This window comes from Phaseolus vulgaris, chromosome 2 (genome assembly GCF_000499845.2).
Source record: "Phaseolus vulgaris cultivar G19833 chromosome 2, P. vulgaris v2.0, whole genome shotgun sequence".
Lineage (NCBI taxonomy): Eukaryota > Viridiplantae > Streptophyta > Magnoliopsida > Fabales > Fabaceae > Phaseolus > Phaseolus vulgaris.
Window position 1 is genome coordinate 11,979,621 of NC_023758.2, and position 19,000 is coordinate 11,998,620.

A 19,000-nucleotide genomic window follows, 5' to 3' on the forward strand; every position below is an offset into this window, starting at 1 on the left:
TATTCTATAGCGAGATTGTCTTGTTGTGTAACTATTTAAAAGTAATTATGAAATTCATGCAATGGCCTATCGGGTTTTTTGGTAATAATGTTGATAGTTTTTTTTTCTTTTATATTATTTATTATTTATATTATATATATATATATATATATTTATATATATCCTCTATTTTTTGTTTGGTATGAGTTTGTGAGTAGTAGTTGTTGGTGAATAGAATGTATTACAAGACTCCTTCTAAGTGATGGATGATGATGATGAAATTAGGTCTAACAGATAGTGAGAGAATGGGTAATTCCCCATTTTATTAAACAACATTTCCTAATTGCCCTTATCCTTATGGTAATACATTATATTACATTTTGTGTGGCTTGAATATTTTGATTGATTTACTATTGATGAGGATTCTTATAGTTCTAGTTTGGTTGTTAAAATAGTTTATATATTTTGGTTATTGGGCTATTGTAGGTTAAAGAAGTTCTCACATTTGTATCAAACATTCCAAGTTCAAACCCAATTAACCCCTATGTCAAGGCCCACTTAGTTTTGACCATAACACAAGAAAAAGTGTATGTTGTTAAATAGTTCACTCAATTGTTACTATTATTTGCTTGAAGCCATAACCGAACATATCTTAGGGTTGTAGTAACTTGTAAATAGCCACTTGTTAAGGTATATGAAGGAACAATGTTCATTTATGCTTGTTTTATTAACGATTGTGAAGCAACACGACCGTTCTACACATTAAAACATGCATCATTCATTATTCATTAATTTTAATGACCAATAATTAATGTTAATAATTAATACTACTATTAATAATTAATAATTATTTAATATGTATATATACATTCATTGTTATTGAAATCGGGCAGTGCATTTACAGTTTTTCTTGCTCTATTTATCCAATTCTTATTCGTCTTAAAACCTCTTGTTTGTGGGGGAATACTCTCTTTAAAAAACTATTAAAAACTTTATATCTTTGGTCATACTAATAAAGTAACTATTAGTTTATTTTATTAGTTTGCAAGTTAGTTTTGTCAGCATAAATATATAAATTGTCTTAAATTAATATATCTTAGGAGTTTCTAGTTTATAGTCAATTGTAACTTACTTCATCTTATTTTTAACTTATATTTATTGAACTTAATATTTAATACAATCATTTTTTATTCTTATTTTTTTACTTATTGTTATGTATTCAATTTTTTAGAAACAATTAATTATTGTACAACTTTTAATATTTATCAGATTTGTTTTAATTTTTTATGCAGTTCAAATTAAAAATATTTAACATTAAAAATTGAAGTAACTAATGTTTAGTTATATGATGTTATGTAAAAATTACATACAATAAAAATATCAATGTTAAAATAAAATTTAAGTTGAGAAATAAAAAATTTATAAAAATAAATAAAAGTTTAATTTAATTAATATTCATTAAATCTACTTATTTGAATAAACTTATTTTTCAAATAAAAAAAATACAAATTTTAAAAAATAAATAGAAGTATTAAAGGGTTTAATAACTTAGTTATTTTAAAAAATTAAATTATAATTACATAATAATATTTTTTTTCAAAACAAAATATAAATTTCATTTATATACTAAAATTTATATAATTATATCATTTTACATTTAACAGAAAATTTATTACACACTTCTAATTTAATAATAAGCTAGTTTTTTAAGTTAGAAGTTAACTTGTCTTATTAACTAGCTTCGTGACAGAAATCATATAGTAGTTGGAGAAAAAAAATATTAAAATAATTATTTACAGTGGAATATAATGAGTGAGCACTTAAAATGATTTTTTTGTCATTTTAAAGAATATTTATCTTTTAGAGTGAATATAGGGACGTAGTAATTTTTTTATCCTTTTATGTTACTATAACTCTATAAATAAAATTATGCATGATCAACTATTTTAAAAAATAGCAACAGGAAAGAAAAATAATAATATATTTATATGCTTTAAAGATTATAATATGATTAATTCTTTGTTTGGATTTTAAATAAATTTGAGAGAGTGGATTTGAAAAAAAAATGTGGAGGAAGTAAGGTTATTTGTATTAAGTAGATAGAGTAAAAAGTGTAGAAAAAGTTTGTAAATAATATGTTTGATGTGATTGAAATTATAATTTATTTAAAGTAATAAAAATGTAAGTTTACAAATTTGTATTTGCATTTAAAATTGATTAAAAATGAATTTGATTTATTTATTTGTGGATTATAATTATTTATAATTAAAATATTATTTTTGTTAATTAAAACATTATTTTCGTGTTAAAGCTAATTTTGGAAAAAATACAAATTATGTAAAATATTCATAATATATTTATGATTATCAGAAATTTTATTTAGTTAAAAAAATACAAATTATGTTAAATATTTGGAACATATTTATGATTGTTAGAAATTTTATTTGACTCAATTAAAAAAATATAATTGTGTAAAGGAAAAAAAAGTGTATGTGAAAAATTGGAAATACAATAAATTTGTTTATGTTGAAGCAAAATTCATGGATAAAGTGTGTGCATAATAAAATATTAAACATAGTATATTACAAATATATATATATGTAAAAAGAACTTGAAATTATAATAATATCTCAAAAAATAATAACAATGATACATTGAAATATGTATCATTCAAAATATTTTTGGAAGTTAAGAAGTTGTTGTAGGTCATCAATTCAATTATGAACCCTGTCGAAACGTGTGTTCAGGTTGAGGTTCATAGTCCTGATCGATTCTTGCAACTCTTAAATTCCACTCCAAAATTGTGGTATCATTTCAGAGTGATCCTAGATTGGGGCCTGAGGCGCACTGCCATGAACATTCTCCTTCAGAATGGTTGGGTCGATGTCAACTTCATCATTTCCATCATTATATTGGTCATCCCTCCCATGCTGCCACACATGATGTACTTGATGGGTATTTAACTTTTTCATTGTTTATTTTTTAAAAAAGTGGGACCATCCGAGCTTGAGACATGATTCTAGTGATAAATCGACTTCAAACGCATTCATCATCTGTGAAATGAGATAAGGAAGAGGCATGTTGTTGTCTTGGCATTTGATCATGTGTTGTATTATATAATAGGGTCAGTTAATCCCGATATTATTCTTTATTGTCTATAACATGAAAATATTAAAATATTAAGAGGATTCTTTTTATGTGAGAAATTGTTTTCACTTAATTTTTCTTACCTTTACACTTTCTAAGAAAATTAAAAGCTTCATAGTTAAAAGTTTAAGTAAGTTTCTTTGAGTCCTTCATAAGTGCTTTTATTGTTTGTCTTGTTAAAATTTTTGTCATCCTCTAAATTCTAATTTGGTTTAGCTTTCTTTCTTTTATCTTTCTTGCTTGTCTTCAAATCTTTCTTTAGTTTTGTTGGAATTCCTTTGGTTAGCGAGTGATAAGAGCTTTGACCTCTTTCACTTGAAGTGTTGCTACCAAGTGTAGACCTTTTGGAGTTCAAATCTTCCTTGAGTGAATTAATTTTTTTCCATCCTTTACTAAATAGCCGATTGATACACGTGAGTAGGGCATTAAATTGTTTGCTTTCTTTTATGCAAAATTATGGCTCATTTGTCTTCGGGAGAGTCTTCAAAGCCACAGTCTCTTCATAAGACACATCTTTTGGGGGAGCTTGCGGATGCCAATATGACCTTGGCCCACAAAGAAGAGGAGTTGAGGCCACTAGTGGAGAGAATGCAAAGGCTAGAAGATACTCAAGAGAGACTAGCTAGAGAAAGGAAGGGGGAACGTAGACGCACTAGAAGGTATCATATGCACTATGGGAGTGAAGAAGAAGAAGAAGAATGGAGAGTGCAAAATGTGGAAACTAGGCACCACCAACACCAACCACCAAAGACTTCTTTTCCTTTTGTTAAGTTACCTAGTTTTATGAGGGATAGTGACCCTAACTTGTATTTAGGATGGGAAGCTAAGGTAGAACAAATTTTTAATGTGTATGAGGTCGAAGAGGACCAAAAGGTTAAGTTAGCTTCCCTAGAGTTTTTAGATTATGCCATGCAGTGGTGGCATCAAATTGTAATGGACATTGATTTAAATAAGAGGTCAGTCGTGGTCTCTTGGTATGATTTTAAAGAATGCATGCGCGTGCGATTTGTTCCTCCTCATTATAGAAATGAACTCTTGTTGAAGCTCCAACGACTTCATCAAGGATCTAGAACAGTAGATGAATACTTTAAAGACTTGGAAACTACTTTGACTAAGATTAATATGCATGATAGTGAAGAGTCAAAGATAGTTAGGTTTGTAAGTAGTCTGAGGAGAGAAATTCAAGATATTGTAGAATTATGAGTATTGTTCTTTAGAGAAATTGGTTTACCTAGTCATCAAGGTGAAATCACAAATTTTGAAGAAAACAACTTTCAAAAATACTCATAATGATGACTTATACAAATCTTCATGGAAGGATAAAAACAAAGTTTCTACAAAAACTTATCCTTCCAATTTCTCAAAAGAAACCCATTTTCACCATAGAGAATGAAAAAGATGAAGAAAGAAAAGATAAAATGGGTATCATCACCTCACCTCATGCAGTAAAAATGATAATGTTGACCCGTATGAAAATACAAACTTTACCTCAAAGGTCTTCTTATTCCTTATCTTTTTCATTACCAAATCCTTCTAAATACTTGTCATCTTTGATAAAGAAGTTTAGGGATGATATTCAAAAACCTCCTAGGGGTTTTCACCTTCTAAGAGGATTTTCACAAACAAATAATTTCCTCCCAAAACATTCTCTACAAACATGGCATGTATCTATAACTCATCCATGCGAACTCCCAAAGCTTCATGAACATAAGTTTGATTCACCACCCGCATCTAGAAATGTTTTTATCTATCAAGTGAACAAACTAACTATGTTATTTACAGGAGTTCTAAATTCGAGGTCGAATTCTATCTAACTTGGGGGCATGATACAAACCTCCTCGATAAGCAGATGACTAAGGACAAAACATGTTAGAATTAGAGGCCTTAAACAAGAGGGGGTGAATTGTTTTTAAAAGATTTTTGCAAGTATTGAAGGTAGAGTGAAAAGCTATTAAGAATTAATCAATTTAAAATTTGTTCAGCCAAATAAAAAATTATTTTTAAGTTGATTCCAAAAAACCAACCAGTTTTTTTCTCGAAACAACCAGATGTTTATACCGGCAGATTTGAAAAGCAAAGATCAGTTTAATGAGTGTAGGGATAGAGAGATTCACACAAGATGTTTATACTGGTTCACTATTAACCAAGAGCTACATCCAGTCCTCAGCTAACCACTAAGAATTCACTATATAATCAACCCTAGATTACAAAACACACACCAAACATGATGATCTTGAACCCCTCAAGAACACACACCACTTTTGGCAAACCACATAGTTTCCAGAAGCACCTTCTGAAACTGCACCACACCAGAACACACAAAAGTACAATGTTCAAAGAAGAAGGGAATATAATATACCTGGGTAAATTAAAGATTAAAGTTTAGAATTAAAAGACAATCCTATTGCACTTTTGAGATGATCCAGAACTCTTTCAAATCTTGAAAATTGTTTTTGATTAATCTCTCTTTCTTAGTTAATGCATATGAGCGTAAAACAACCTTTTTAATACTCGAATCAAATGGTCAAAGCAATTAAATAAAAAACCAAAAGCAGTTGGAATCATTTAAAACAAATTGGATCCACCTAACATAATTCTGTTAAGGTTTTCAGAAAAAATCGAAACAATCGATTGAATCAGTTTGACAACAAACTCAAAACAAAGTCAAGCTTTTCAAATTCATTTTAAAAACTACTAAATGTCAAACAACCGATTTAATCGACATTTCAACCGGTTGAGATTTCACCCTTTAGAAAACTCATATTTCAATATATAGTTTTTTTAACATGTGTTTACTATGTTTATTGTTTTCACGGTTTTTATTATTATGTTTATTGTTTTTAATTTTAATATTTTTTTTTAATTCTCTTAGTTTTTTCTGTTTTGTTTATTTTTGTGTTTATTATTTTTACATTTTTTTATTATTATGTGTTTACTGTATAATTTTATATGTTAATTTTAATAGTTGTATTTACATTTTTTTATTAGGTGTTTATTGTTTTGTTTATTTTTTTTGTTAAATGTTTTTAATTTTTATAAATGTATTTACATTTTTTTATGTGTTTACTTTTATATTTCTGTAATATTTACATTTTTTTTGTTATTATATGTTTACTATTTTTATATTTTTTATTATTATATGTTTACTATTTAGTTTTTATTTTATGTGTTTAATGTTTTTAATTTTTATAAATATATTTATATTTTTTTATACTATGTGTTTCTGTTTTTACAATTTTTATTAATATGTGTTCACTGTTTTTTTTTTATATTTTTATTGTTTTTAAATTTAATAATTAAATTTAAATTATTTTTGTTAGGTTTTACTGTTTTTTTATTATTTATATTTAATTTTTATAAATTTATTTACATTTTTTTTCATGTGTTTTCTGTTTTTAATTTTATAAATATATTTGCATTTTTTTTTTATTATGTACTTACTATTTTTATATATTTTATTATTATGTTTTTTTGTTTAATTTTTTATTTTATATGTTTAATGTTTTTAATTTTTATAAATCTTTTTTTTTGTTCTTTTGTGTTTCTTGTTTTAAAGTTTTTTAAAAATATCAGTGTACTATTTTTTTTTTGTTTTTAGTTTTAATATTACTAAATTGTATTTATTTTTTTAGGTGTTTACTGTCTTATTTTTTTGTGTTTACTATTTTTAATTTATATAAATGTATTTATACTTTTTATTTTTGTCATATATTTACTGTTTTAATTTTATAAATATATTTACATTTTTTTATTACGTATTGTTTTATATTTTTTATTATTATGTATTTACTTTTTACTCTTTAGTTTTTTGTTATTATGTATTTACTGTTTTGACATTTTTTTATTAATATATGTTTACTGTTTATTTTTTTATATGTTTATTGCTCTTAATTTTAATAATTATATTTACATTGTGTTTAGGTATTTACTGTTTTGTTTATTTTTTTATGTATTTACTGATTTTATTTTTTATAAATGTATTTACACTTTGTTTTGTCATGTGTTTACGTTTTTTAATTTTAGAAATATATCTACATTCTTGTTATTATTATGCATTTATTGTTTTTCACTTTTTAAATATTATATTAACTGTTTAGTTTTTTATTTTATTTGTTTACTATTTTTAATTTTTATAAATATATTTATATTTTTTTATTATGTCTTTACTGTTTTACATATTTTATTAATATGTGTTTATTGTTTTTTTTTGTTTATTGTTTTTAATTTTAATAAATTGTATTTATATCTTTTTGTTAGGTGTTTACTGTTTTTTTTTATTATTTATATTTAATTTTTATATTTTTTTTTACATTTTTTGTCATGTGTTTACTGTTTTTAATTTTATAAATATATTTGCATTTTTTTATTATTATGTTTTTACTGTTTTTATATATTTTATTATTATGTTTTTTTTATTAATTTTTTTATGTGTTTATTGTTTATTTTTTAATGTGTTTATTGTTTTTAATTTTAATAATTGTATTTATATTCTTTTTCTTAGGTGTTTACTATTTTGTTTATTATTTATATTTAATTTTTATAAATTTATTTACAATTTTTGTCATGTGTTTACAGTGTTTTTAATTTTATAAATACATTAGAATTTTTTTATTATTATGTACTTACTGTTTTTGTATATTTTATTATTATGTTTTTTTAAACTTTTTATTTTTTGTTTTTATTTTTTTAATTTTATAAATATATTTATATTTTTTTATTACTTGTTTACTGTTTTAACGTTTTTTTATAAATATCTGTGTACTATTTTTTTTATTGTTTTTAATTTTACTAATTGTACTTTGTTAAGTGTTTACTGTCTTTTTTTTTTAGTTTACTATTTTTAATTTATATAAATGTATTAATATTTTTTATTTTTGTCATGTGTTTACGGTTTTAATTTTATAAATATATTTACATTTTTTTTATTATTATATACGTATTATTTATATTTGTTATTATTATGCATTTACTGTTTATTGTTCAGTTTTATGCTTTTATGTATTTATTGTTTTTAATTTTTTTATTAATATACATTAAAAATAAACATGAAATAAAAATTAATTTTAAAAATAAAAAATAATTATAAGTTATAATAACTAAATTAGAAACATTTTTTAAACAAAAAAAAATTGATTTCAAAATTAGTTTATATTATTGTTAAATGGTTTTTAGCAACCAAAATTTTAACTATCAATTATTTAGTTTCTAAATTTGGTAGCAAAATTTTGACTGCTAATTAGATACCAATCTAAAAATCATTTAACTATAATAGAAACTAATTTATAAACTAATTTTTTTTTAATCTTTAAAATAGTCTCTAATTTGGTCGCAATTAATTATTTTTTGCCTCTGAAAATTAGTTTCTATTTCATGATTTTCTTGTAGTGATATGTTTATTATTTATTTTTTTATGTGTTTATTGTTCTTAATTTTAATAATTATTTTTAGGTATTTACTTTTTGTTTATTTTTTTTATGTATTTACTGTTTTTAATTTTTATAAATGTATTTACACGTTTTTATGTCACGTGTTTACGTTTTTTATTTTATTTTAGATATATCTACATTTATGTTATTGTATTTGTACTTTTTAAATATTATATTTACTGTTTATTTTTTTATTTTATGTATTTACTGTTTTTAATTTTTATAAATATATTTATATTTTGTTATTATGTCTTTACTGTTTTACATATTTTATAATATGTGTTTATTGTTTATTTTTTGCGTTTATTGTTTTTAATTTTAATAATTGTATTTATATTTTTTTTCTTAGGTATTTACTGTTTTGTTTATTATTTATATTTAATTTTTATAAATTTATTTACATTTTTTGTCATGTGTTTACTGTTTTTTTAATTTTATAAATACATTAGTACTTACTGTTTTTGTATATTTTATTATTATGTTTTTTTTGTTTAACTTTTTATTTTATGTGTTTATTGTTTTTAAATTTTATAAATATATTTATATTTTTTTTGTTATTATATGTTTACTGTTTTTACGTTTTATATAAATATCTGCGTACTATTTTTTTTATTGTTTTTAATTTTACTAATTGTATTTATTATTTTTAGGTGTCTAGTGTCTTATTTTTTTTATGCGTTTACTGTTCTTAATTTATAAAAATGTATTTATACTTTTTATTTTTGTCATGTGTTTACTGTTTTAATTTTATGAATATATTTACATTTTTTTATTATTATGTACGTATTGTATTATGTTTATTATTATTATGTATTTATGGTTTAGATTTTGGTTATTATGTATTTACTGTTTTTACTTTATTTATTAATATATGTTTATTGTTTATTTTTTTATGTGTTTATTGTTCTTAATTTTAATAATTATATTTACATTTTTTTAGGTATTTACTGTTTTTTTTATGTATTTACTGTTTTTAATTTTTATTATGTGTTTATTGTTTTTAATTTTAATAATTGTATTTATATTCTTTTTCTTAGGTGTTTACTCTTTTGTTTATTATTTATATTTAATTTTTATAAATTTATTTACATTTTTTGTCATGTGTTTACTGTTTTTAATTTTATAAATATAGTTGCATTTTTTTATTATTATGTACTTACTCTTTTTATATATTTTAATATTATGTTTTTTTTTTAATTTTTTAATTTTATATGTTTAATGTTTTTATTTTTTATAAATATATTTATATTTATTTTTTGTTATTATGTGTTTACTGTGTTTACGTTTTATATAAATATCTGTGTACTATTTTTTTTATTGTTTTTAATTTTACTAATTGTATGTATTACTTTTAGGTGTTTACTGTCGTATTTTCTTATTGCGTTTACTGTTTTTAATTTATAAAAATGTATTTGTACTTTTTATTTTTGTCATGTGTTTACTGTTTTAATTTTATAAATATATTTTCATTTTTTATTATTATTATGTACGTATTGTATTATATTTTTTATTATTATGTATTTACTGTTTTTACATTTTTTTATTAATATATGTTTACTATTTATTTTTTTATGTGTTTATTGTTCTTAATTTTAATAACTATATTTACATTGGTTTCAGGTATTTACTGTTTTCTTTATTTTTTTATGTATTTATATTTTTTAATTTTTATAAATGTATTTACACTTTTTTTTGTCATGTGTTTACGTTTTTAAATATTATAAATATATCTACATTTCTGTTATTATTATTTAAGTATTATATTTACTGTTTAGTTTTTTTATTTTATGTGTTTACTATTTTTTAATTTTTATAAACATATTTATATTTGTTTATTATATCTTTACTGTTTTACATATTTTATTAATATGTGTTTATTGTTTATTTTTTATGTCTTAATTTTTTTAAATTTTAATAATTGTATTTATATTCTTTTTCTTAGGTGTTTACTCTTTTGTTTATTATTTATATTTAATTTTTATAAATTTATTTACATTTTTTTGTCATGTGTTTACTGTTTTTAATTTTATAAATATAGTTGCATTTTTTTATTATTATGTACTTACTGTTTGTATATATTTTATTATTTTGCTTTTTTGTTTAATTTTTTTATGTGTTTATTGTTTTTATTTTTAATAATTGTATTTATATTATTTTTTTAGGTGTTTACTATTTTTTTTATTATTTATATTTAATTTTTATAAATTTATTTACATATTTGGTCATGTGTGTTACTGTTGTTAATTTTATAAATATAGTTTATTTTTTTATTATTATGTACTTACTTTTTTATTATTAGTTTTTTTTGTTTTGTTTTTTATTTTATGTTGACTTGCAATTAAAGGTGAAGGTTATGAATGACTTCCAAGGAGTTGTTGAATATGTCGAGTGTGGTGGAAAAGTTGAAAATTTCCTAGAAGTCTAACAAGAACTTGGGGCGGTGCGAGTTCCACAAGGGATTCAGGCATGACGTGGAGCGTTGTATAGTTTTGGGATATCAGTTAGCAGGCCGGCTTGGTGAAGGATGAATTCTTGAAGGAATATCTGGAAGGGAACCAAGAAGGGTCAAAGGAAGAAGTTGCTCTTGGGAACCAAGTGCACGAGGTACCAGTCCATGGCGAGCTGAACACCATCTCGAGAGGATTCTCGGGAGGGGGATGCTCTGCCTCCAAGCATAAGGAATACACGAGAGAAGTAATGGTAGTAGAGGCGCGAATATCTGATCAACCGGCAGAGCCCGATCTCTGCTTTACGAGTTCTGATTTGGAAGACGTGGTCCTACATTAGGATGATTCGGTGGTGATATCCATTGTCAATATGGGAAGAAGAGTACACCGAGTTATCATCGATTGGGGAGCTTAGCTGATGTGATGTTCTGGGTAACGTTTAATAATTTGCGGTTGTCACCTGACCAGTTAAGGCCATATGATGGATGTCTGTTTGGCTTTGCGGGAGATCAGGTGGAGGTGCGTTGGCATGTTGAGCTAAGGACGACTTTCTCAGATGGCACCTCAGCTTGCACGATCAACATCAGGTATATAGTATTTAATGTTGTCTCGACCTACAATTTGCTTTTGGGAAGGCCCTCTTTGAAAGGGCTAGGTGTGGTGGCCTCAATGAGGAACATGAAGATGAAATTGCCCTCCCTTGAAGGAGGGTTGATCATCATCAAGTCTGATCAGAAGGCTATGAGGAAGTGTTACGAGAGCAACCTGAAAAGCAGGAGGGGAGTGTACTCAATCATTGTTCAGGCGTGAGAATTAGAAGAGATCATGCAAACTGAAGTCGCCAACGAGAGGCAACCTGGACTTGCTGGTGAGGTTTGGGAGAAAGAGAGAGGAGGAAAAAAGTTCAAGCTCAGCACGTCATATAGGCTGAGAGTTACAAGACAAGATAGTTGGGATAATATCAAGGCATATGAACGCTTTTGCTTTGTCATCCGCGGATATGCCTGGGATAGATCCAGACTTCTTGTGCCATAGGCTTACTATGGATGAGAAGGTCAGACCGGTGGTGCAGAGAAGAAGGAAATTTAATGAGGAGAGACACCTAATCATTAGGGAAGAGACGCATAAGCTCTTGAAGGATGACCACATAAGGGAGATTCAATACCCTGAGTGGTTAACAAACGTGGTATTGGTGCAAAAGGCTAACGGAAAGTGGAGGATGTGCGTCGACTTTACAGACCTGAATAGACTCCAAGGACTCTTATCCACTGCCCAACATAGACTCCTTGGTGGACAACGCCTCAAGTTGCCGTTTGCTGAGTTTCCTAGACGCATTCTTGGGTACAATTAGATCCGCATCCACCCCCGAGATGAGAGCAAGATCACCTTCATGATCGAGCTCTCCAGTTATTGCTACAAGTTCATGCCTTTTGGCCTCAAGAATGCTGGTGCCATCTATCAAAGGTTGATGGATAGGATTCCCGCCCCAATGATTGGGCAGAATGTATAGGTGTATGTGGGCGACATGGTCGTTTCAGAAGAGAAGGATCAACACGTTGTTGATTTGGAAGAGTTGTTCAACACGATAGCCAAGTACAATCTCAAACTAAACCTAGCAAAATGTGTGTTTGGGGTGGAAGCAGGGAAGTTCCTTGGTTTTCTACTCATTGGACGGGGTATAGAAGCAAACCCAAACAAGTGCACAACAATCATAAGAATGAGAAGCTCTGCTAGTGTGAAGGAAGTACAACAGTTGACTGGGCGCATGGCCGCCCTGTCCAGATTCTTATTAGCTGGTGGAGATAAGGGGTACCCTCACATCCAATGCTTGAAGAAGAATAACCATTTCGTATGGACTCACGAGTGTGAAGACACCTTCATCAGGTTTAAGGAGTACCTGGCCAGCCTGCCTATCCTTTGTAAGCCACTACCAGGGACTCCTTTTCGTCTCTACTTCGCAGTCATAAATCGGGCAATCAGCTCGTTCATTGTGCAAGAGTAGGATAGGGTTTAAAAGCCCATTTACTTCATGAGCAAGGTACTAAAAGGGCCATAGACACGATATCAAGCTATCGAAAAGGCCGCCCTTGCAGTAGTATTCGCAGCTTGGCGACTTCGCCATTATTTTTAGAGTTCACTATAATAGTGATGACTGATATGCCCATCCGCAAGGTCCTTCAAAAGTCCGACATGGCAGGTTAAATGGTTCGATGGGCGGTTGACTTGTCTGAGTTTGATGTACAGTACGAACCCAGGGGGCTCATCAAGGGTCAAGAATATGCTGATTTTGTGGTAGAACTTTCATCTAAGGCTACCTAGCCAGATGACAATGACTTCTAGTGGTCCTTTTACTGGATGGATCTTCTAATCAACAAGGGAGTAGTGTTGGAGTCATCCTGGAGGGACCAAGTGGCTTGTTGATCGAGTAGGCCTTGAGGTTTGCCTTCAAAGCCAACAACATTCAAGCTGAGTATGAAGCTCTAATAGCTAAGGAATTAAGAGCTTGAAGCTTGTTGGTAAAGAATGACTCATTCTTGGTTACTAGGCAGGTCACAGGTGAGTATCAAGCTAAAGATCTGCAGATGGCCTTGTACCTCAAGTATGTTGTGTTCCTAAAGGCAACTTTCTCCATGTTCAAGCTGGTGCATGTCCCAAGATAGCGAAATTCCCGAGCAGACTTGTTGTTCAAGCTGGCTAGCTCGGGAAAGGGAGGTCGACAAAGGTCAATCATTCAGGAGACCCTGAAGTCGTCCAGGACTACTACAAAGGGGATAGTAGGGGTCAACCATGTGAGGACCTCGATGGTCGGCCCAGAACAAGGAAAAAGAGTGTTCCCCTGATGTTGACGCATAAGTTGATGCCCTGCTGACAGGTGATTGTTCTGTTATTATTTTATGCACTCATTAGAGACAAGATTTCTTTCTGTTGTAGCACCTTGAGGGAAGGCGCCCATAAACCATAATATTTTCTATTGAGTATGCTTTCAGTTGAGATTAGATTCTCATGAGAGAAAGCTTTACCAGAGATAAGCTATAAAAGGAGGTTGAGTTCCCAGGTAAAGGTAAGTTGTTTCTAAGACTGGAATTGAATACTTCTAAAATTCTAGTAAGCTCTTACTGACTTGATCGTCAGAGTGCAATCAACAGGTAAAATCCCCTCTGTTTCAGCGGAGTCACGTTCCAGTGCAACAAGACATATAATTGATTCCAGAAGGGACACATGGAACTAGAATTTGTCATCAGAATCAACAAGCGAGCAAGTCAACTGACAAGAATAAGATTATAAAGAAATTAAACTTGTTATAATGTTAAAACAATTCACTTTTATCCAAAAAAAAGAGTAAGAAGAAGATCAACACCAATTATGTATAAAATTTTGAAGCCAATTCAAACAAGACAAAAGGAGAGTCGAAGAAAAATTATTAAGAAAGTATCCTATCATGTTCCTTCACTCATTCACACAACTCAAACAATGAGTCGTAAGCGAGACATGCACTATTTTTACCGCCACGACGCTGCCACCCCTTACTAGAGCCAGTGGAGGAGGAGAGACCGACAACGAGGCCTGCGCCGCCTTCCGTAGTGTTGGTGATGGGCCTCCCTCAAGACTGCTCCGTCCTCGATCTCAAGTCTCGCTTCGGGATCTATGACGCTATCTCCCGCATCCGCATCGACCGCGATGTCGTTGGCTTCATTACTTACCGGTCAAAGGACTCTTCCAACGCCGCCATAGCCGCCGGTGTTGACCCCTCATTCGGAATCACCGTTAGCTCAAAAAAGGTTCTTCCTTTTACCTTTGCCACTTAGGGTTTTGAAGTTCCTGTTTTTTATTATGATTTGTGAATGTTTAGGGTTTTGTCTGAAGTGTTTAGTATAACAAAAGTGAACGCAGTTGAGGAATTTTCATCTTAGTTGTTTGTAACTCAATTAAAAAAATGGGAGCCTTGAATTTGAAGAGGGGAATGAGAAGGCGCGAAACAAATTTGACGAATTTTCTATCCAGCTGTTTACAATTTTGGTAAAATTTTGAACTTTAAGTCTGTGTTTAGATCAATGTGTTTTAATTAAAATTGATTTGGTAGTGAAGTGGGTTTATGTTATATCCTAAAGTTTGGGATTTGATTAATATTATTGTTGAGTTGTTAAGATTTAATTAGTAGATATTGGGATTTAATTAGTTAGGATTTAATTAGTTGAGATTTAATTAGTAGTTTCTATCATTTATCATTTATCTTTAGTTGAGATTTAATTAGCATAATTTATCTCTATCATTTGTAATCTTTAGTACTCTATAAATAAAGTATTGAACTATTATTTGAGATATGAATAATATATGCACTTTGTTTCCTTTTCTCAATTCTCTATCATATTCTCTATCATTGTTCTTGTTCTTGGTATAATCGGAAGCCACCTAAAGGTTCCCTTTGTCCAAAGCCTAATCGTTCTTCGAAATCTCTTATGAGAGGACTTAGACGCTTGCACACACGATCATTCATATCAATTGGTATCAGCTAAGACTTTCCAGTACTTTCAATGGCAGATTCAACACGCTCCGCTCAAGCTGCTAAGGAGATGGAAGATAAAATCTCCCAAAGGATGGATAATAGGTTTCTAGAACTCGCGAATACGTTGAAGGAAACCTTGACTCTTTCTATGAAAGACACCATGTAGGAATTACTTACTCCATCTCGAGGAGAAGGGCCCCATGGCCTCTCCAATGACAACATGGGGTTTGGTGCAATTGGTGATGATCCCATGGTTGAGTTGTTGCGTCTATGAAAAAAGACTTTAGTTGATGCCTATCATGAAGAGTTCAATTCAATCATTACAAGATTGAAGTTATCTGATGATCATATTCTAAGGTGCTTCCTTGGTGGATTAAAGAAAGAAATCCAGATGATGGTATGAATGTTCCGACCTAAGTCTCTACAACATGCGTTTACCTTGGCCAGGACGTATGAAGGAGCTAATTCAAGCAATTCGATGGCCAAATTCCACAGGGGAGTCTTGGGTCCAGCACCAGTGCCTATATCGTCGTCTGCTTCAATCAATGTGGCCCCTAAACCCAAACCAACACACCACTTATCACCGGAGTTCATAGCAGAAAGTAGAGCCAAAGACCTTCGTTATTTTTGTGCGAAATTACAACTTCACGTCATGGAGATGGAGGAAGATGACTCACATGATAGTCCTCCCAGTGATGTGACTGAATTATTGCAAATGAAAGAGCCACAAATCTCAGTCAACGCATTAACCATAGTGGTTGGGTTCCGAACTATGAGAATAGCTGGATATCATCAAAATCGACCTTTACATATTCTCATTGACAGTGACAACACTCATAATTTCTTAGATACCCAAATGGATAAAAAATGTGGGTGCATAATTGATACGATTGCCCCTTTGAATGCCATGGTAAGCTGGGCTCTACCACAAACCTTAAGGCTCTGTTTGGATTGAGGAGAGGATTTGTGAGGAGGGGAGGGAGTGGATTTGTGAGGATTAGAGAGGATATGTGAGGTTGTTTGGATTGAGGGATGATAGAGTGGATTTGTGAGGATGATTTATTGTAAATTTACAAATTTATCCTCGTTATTAAAAATATTTGAATAATAAATTATAATTTTTTTGTAGGTTTGAATTAATTAAATATTTTTAATATATAATATTCATAATTTTTTATACTTTTATTAAAAAATTAAAAAATATAATGAAAATATTTTTGTGTTAAATTGAAATAAATTTATTAAATATATTAAAATTTATGAAAATAATATTTATTATTTATATTCATTTGTTACTCTATATATATTGTTGATATATATTATAATTTTTATTTTTTTATTTTTATTATTTACAATTATATGTTGTTATTAATAGTATAATTAAATATTTTTGAAATTATAAATAATAAATAAATTTATATAATATTTAATTTTATATATTGTAATAAAATGAATGCAAAAAGATATTTTGGTAAAAATACAACAATCCACATCAATCCCCCAAATCTCTTCATTTTGTGAAGAGTGAAAAAAATCATCCACCCTCTCCCCCACTCTCAAAACCATGTAAACAAACACAAAAATCACTCCCTCCCTCCTCCCACTTGGAAGCAAACACACACTAAAACAATTAAGAGGGTTTTTGGGCTTAGTTGGATATTATAGAAGATTTGTTCGTGGGTATGACGTCATTGCTACACCCTTAACTGATATGCTTAAGAAGGATAATTTCATTTGAAGACGAAGTACCATTGTTCCATTCTTGAGGGCAAGAATGTTGTTGTGGGGAGGGCCTTATTATATCCTAAAGTTTTGGGATTTGACTAATATTATTGTTGGGTTGTTAAGATTTAATTAGTAGATATTGGGATTTAATTAGTTGGGATTTAATTAGTAGTTTCTATCATTTATCATTTATCTTTAGTTGGGATTTAATTAGCATAACTTATCTATATCATTTGTAATCTTTAGTACTCTATAAATAAAGTATTGAACTATTATTTGAGATATGAATAATATATGCACTTTGTTTCCTTTTCTCAATTCTCTATCATTGTTCTTGTTCTTGGTATAATCGGAAGCCACCTAAAGGTTCCCTTTGTCCAAAGCCTAATCGTTCTTCGAAATATCTTATGAGAGAACCTAGACACTTACACACACGATCATTCATATCAGTTTACCCTTTTCATCCGAGGCAACAACTATTTGAAACTGCTATAGTTCATAATCGATCATGAACCCGAAATCAATATTAGAATTTCTCAACATTACAGTTTATGTTTGGTAAAAGTTGAAAACATGGTTTCTGAGATCTACAATATACATTCCCAAATTGTAAAGGACAATGGAGAAGGAAGCATGTGTTCCTTTAGTTGTGAAAGAAATTATTAGGCTATGAGGAACTAAGATGTGCTCAATTTGAAAGAGGTTGTTGTGTTTAACAGGTTCAGGTGTTGTGGGCAACAAATCCTCTAGCGATGTGGAGGGAAGGAGTTGGTAATAGGAAGGATAAAGGTTATATGTCAAAGCTTGTGCGTGCTGAGGCACCTTTGAGCAAGCATGAAAGAGGTAATAGACTTGGTTCCGCTATAGGGAACACTAAACGTGGTGATGAGAATAACTTAGGCAGCTCTGTTTTAGAAGTTCCTTTCAAGGGCCGAGAAATTGTTGCTTATGATGATATCCTCTCACTATCAAAATTTATATTATTAGAGCCTTATCTTATTCTGTATCAGTGATTTCAATTTGGCATTTAGTTCCTTCTTGTTTTGTTGTTAAGTATGTTCTCAATTGATTTTGTGATGTTTCAAAGCACACATGGTAAATGTAATGTAAATATATGGTTTTACATTATGATATCTTATCCCTTCAATTCTTTATATTTGAAACTGTGAAATTGTTCATTTATGATTGCTCCCATCTGAAAACCTTTTATTTGAATAAACTCTTAAATTTGTGAGTGTGAATATCTAATATTTTAGTTTAATGAACTTTTCAAAGTTGACCAATAATACACTGATTATTGTCATTTTATTTTACTTCAATTCATTTGAGTCAATGGTTTTGCTTTCATGCCCAATTCAGACATTGATTACAAGTTTGAGGGCTTCTTTATAAAGAAAGAATTAAATCTATTATTCTATACGTGTTTTAACGTAAAATTATAATTAGAACAAATTAAAATATAAATTTCAATTATGTTTGATAATTTAAGAATAATTAAGTTGTTCAATGGTCAAATTTAATGTTATGAGAATAACAAATGATCAATAGAAACAAAATGAATTAAACGGTATGAGAAAAAAAGATAAAATTTAAATTTAAAGAAAAAACTCAACTCAAATTATAATAAGAATGTGAAATATATTTGTACTGGACGGACTAGCTCGAGCTCGGGAGCCAAGCACTTGAGTGTAATAGGTCGATTAGATGAGTCTATTTGGAGGATACCTAGCTCGGTCTAAGGTGAATAATGGGTTTAACGATGTGTGATGAGG

The 19,000-nt window shown here is 28.7% G+C and overlaps 1 pseudogene; it reads left to right on the forward strand.

Moving 5' to 3' along the window:
* Window positions 1-14,470: 14,470 nt before the first annotated feature.
* LOC137809617 (uncharacterized protein At1g27050-like) lies at window positions 14,471-18,286 on the forward strand (annotated as a pseudogene).
* The last annotated feature ends 714 nt before the right edge of the window (window positions 18,287-19,000 follow it).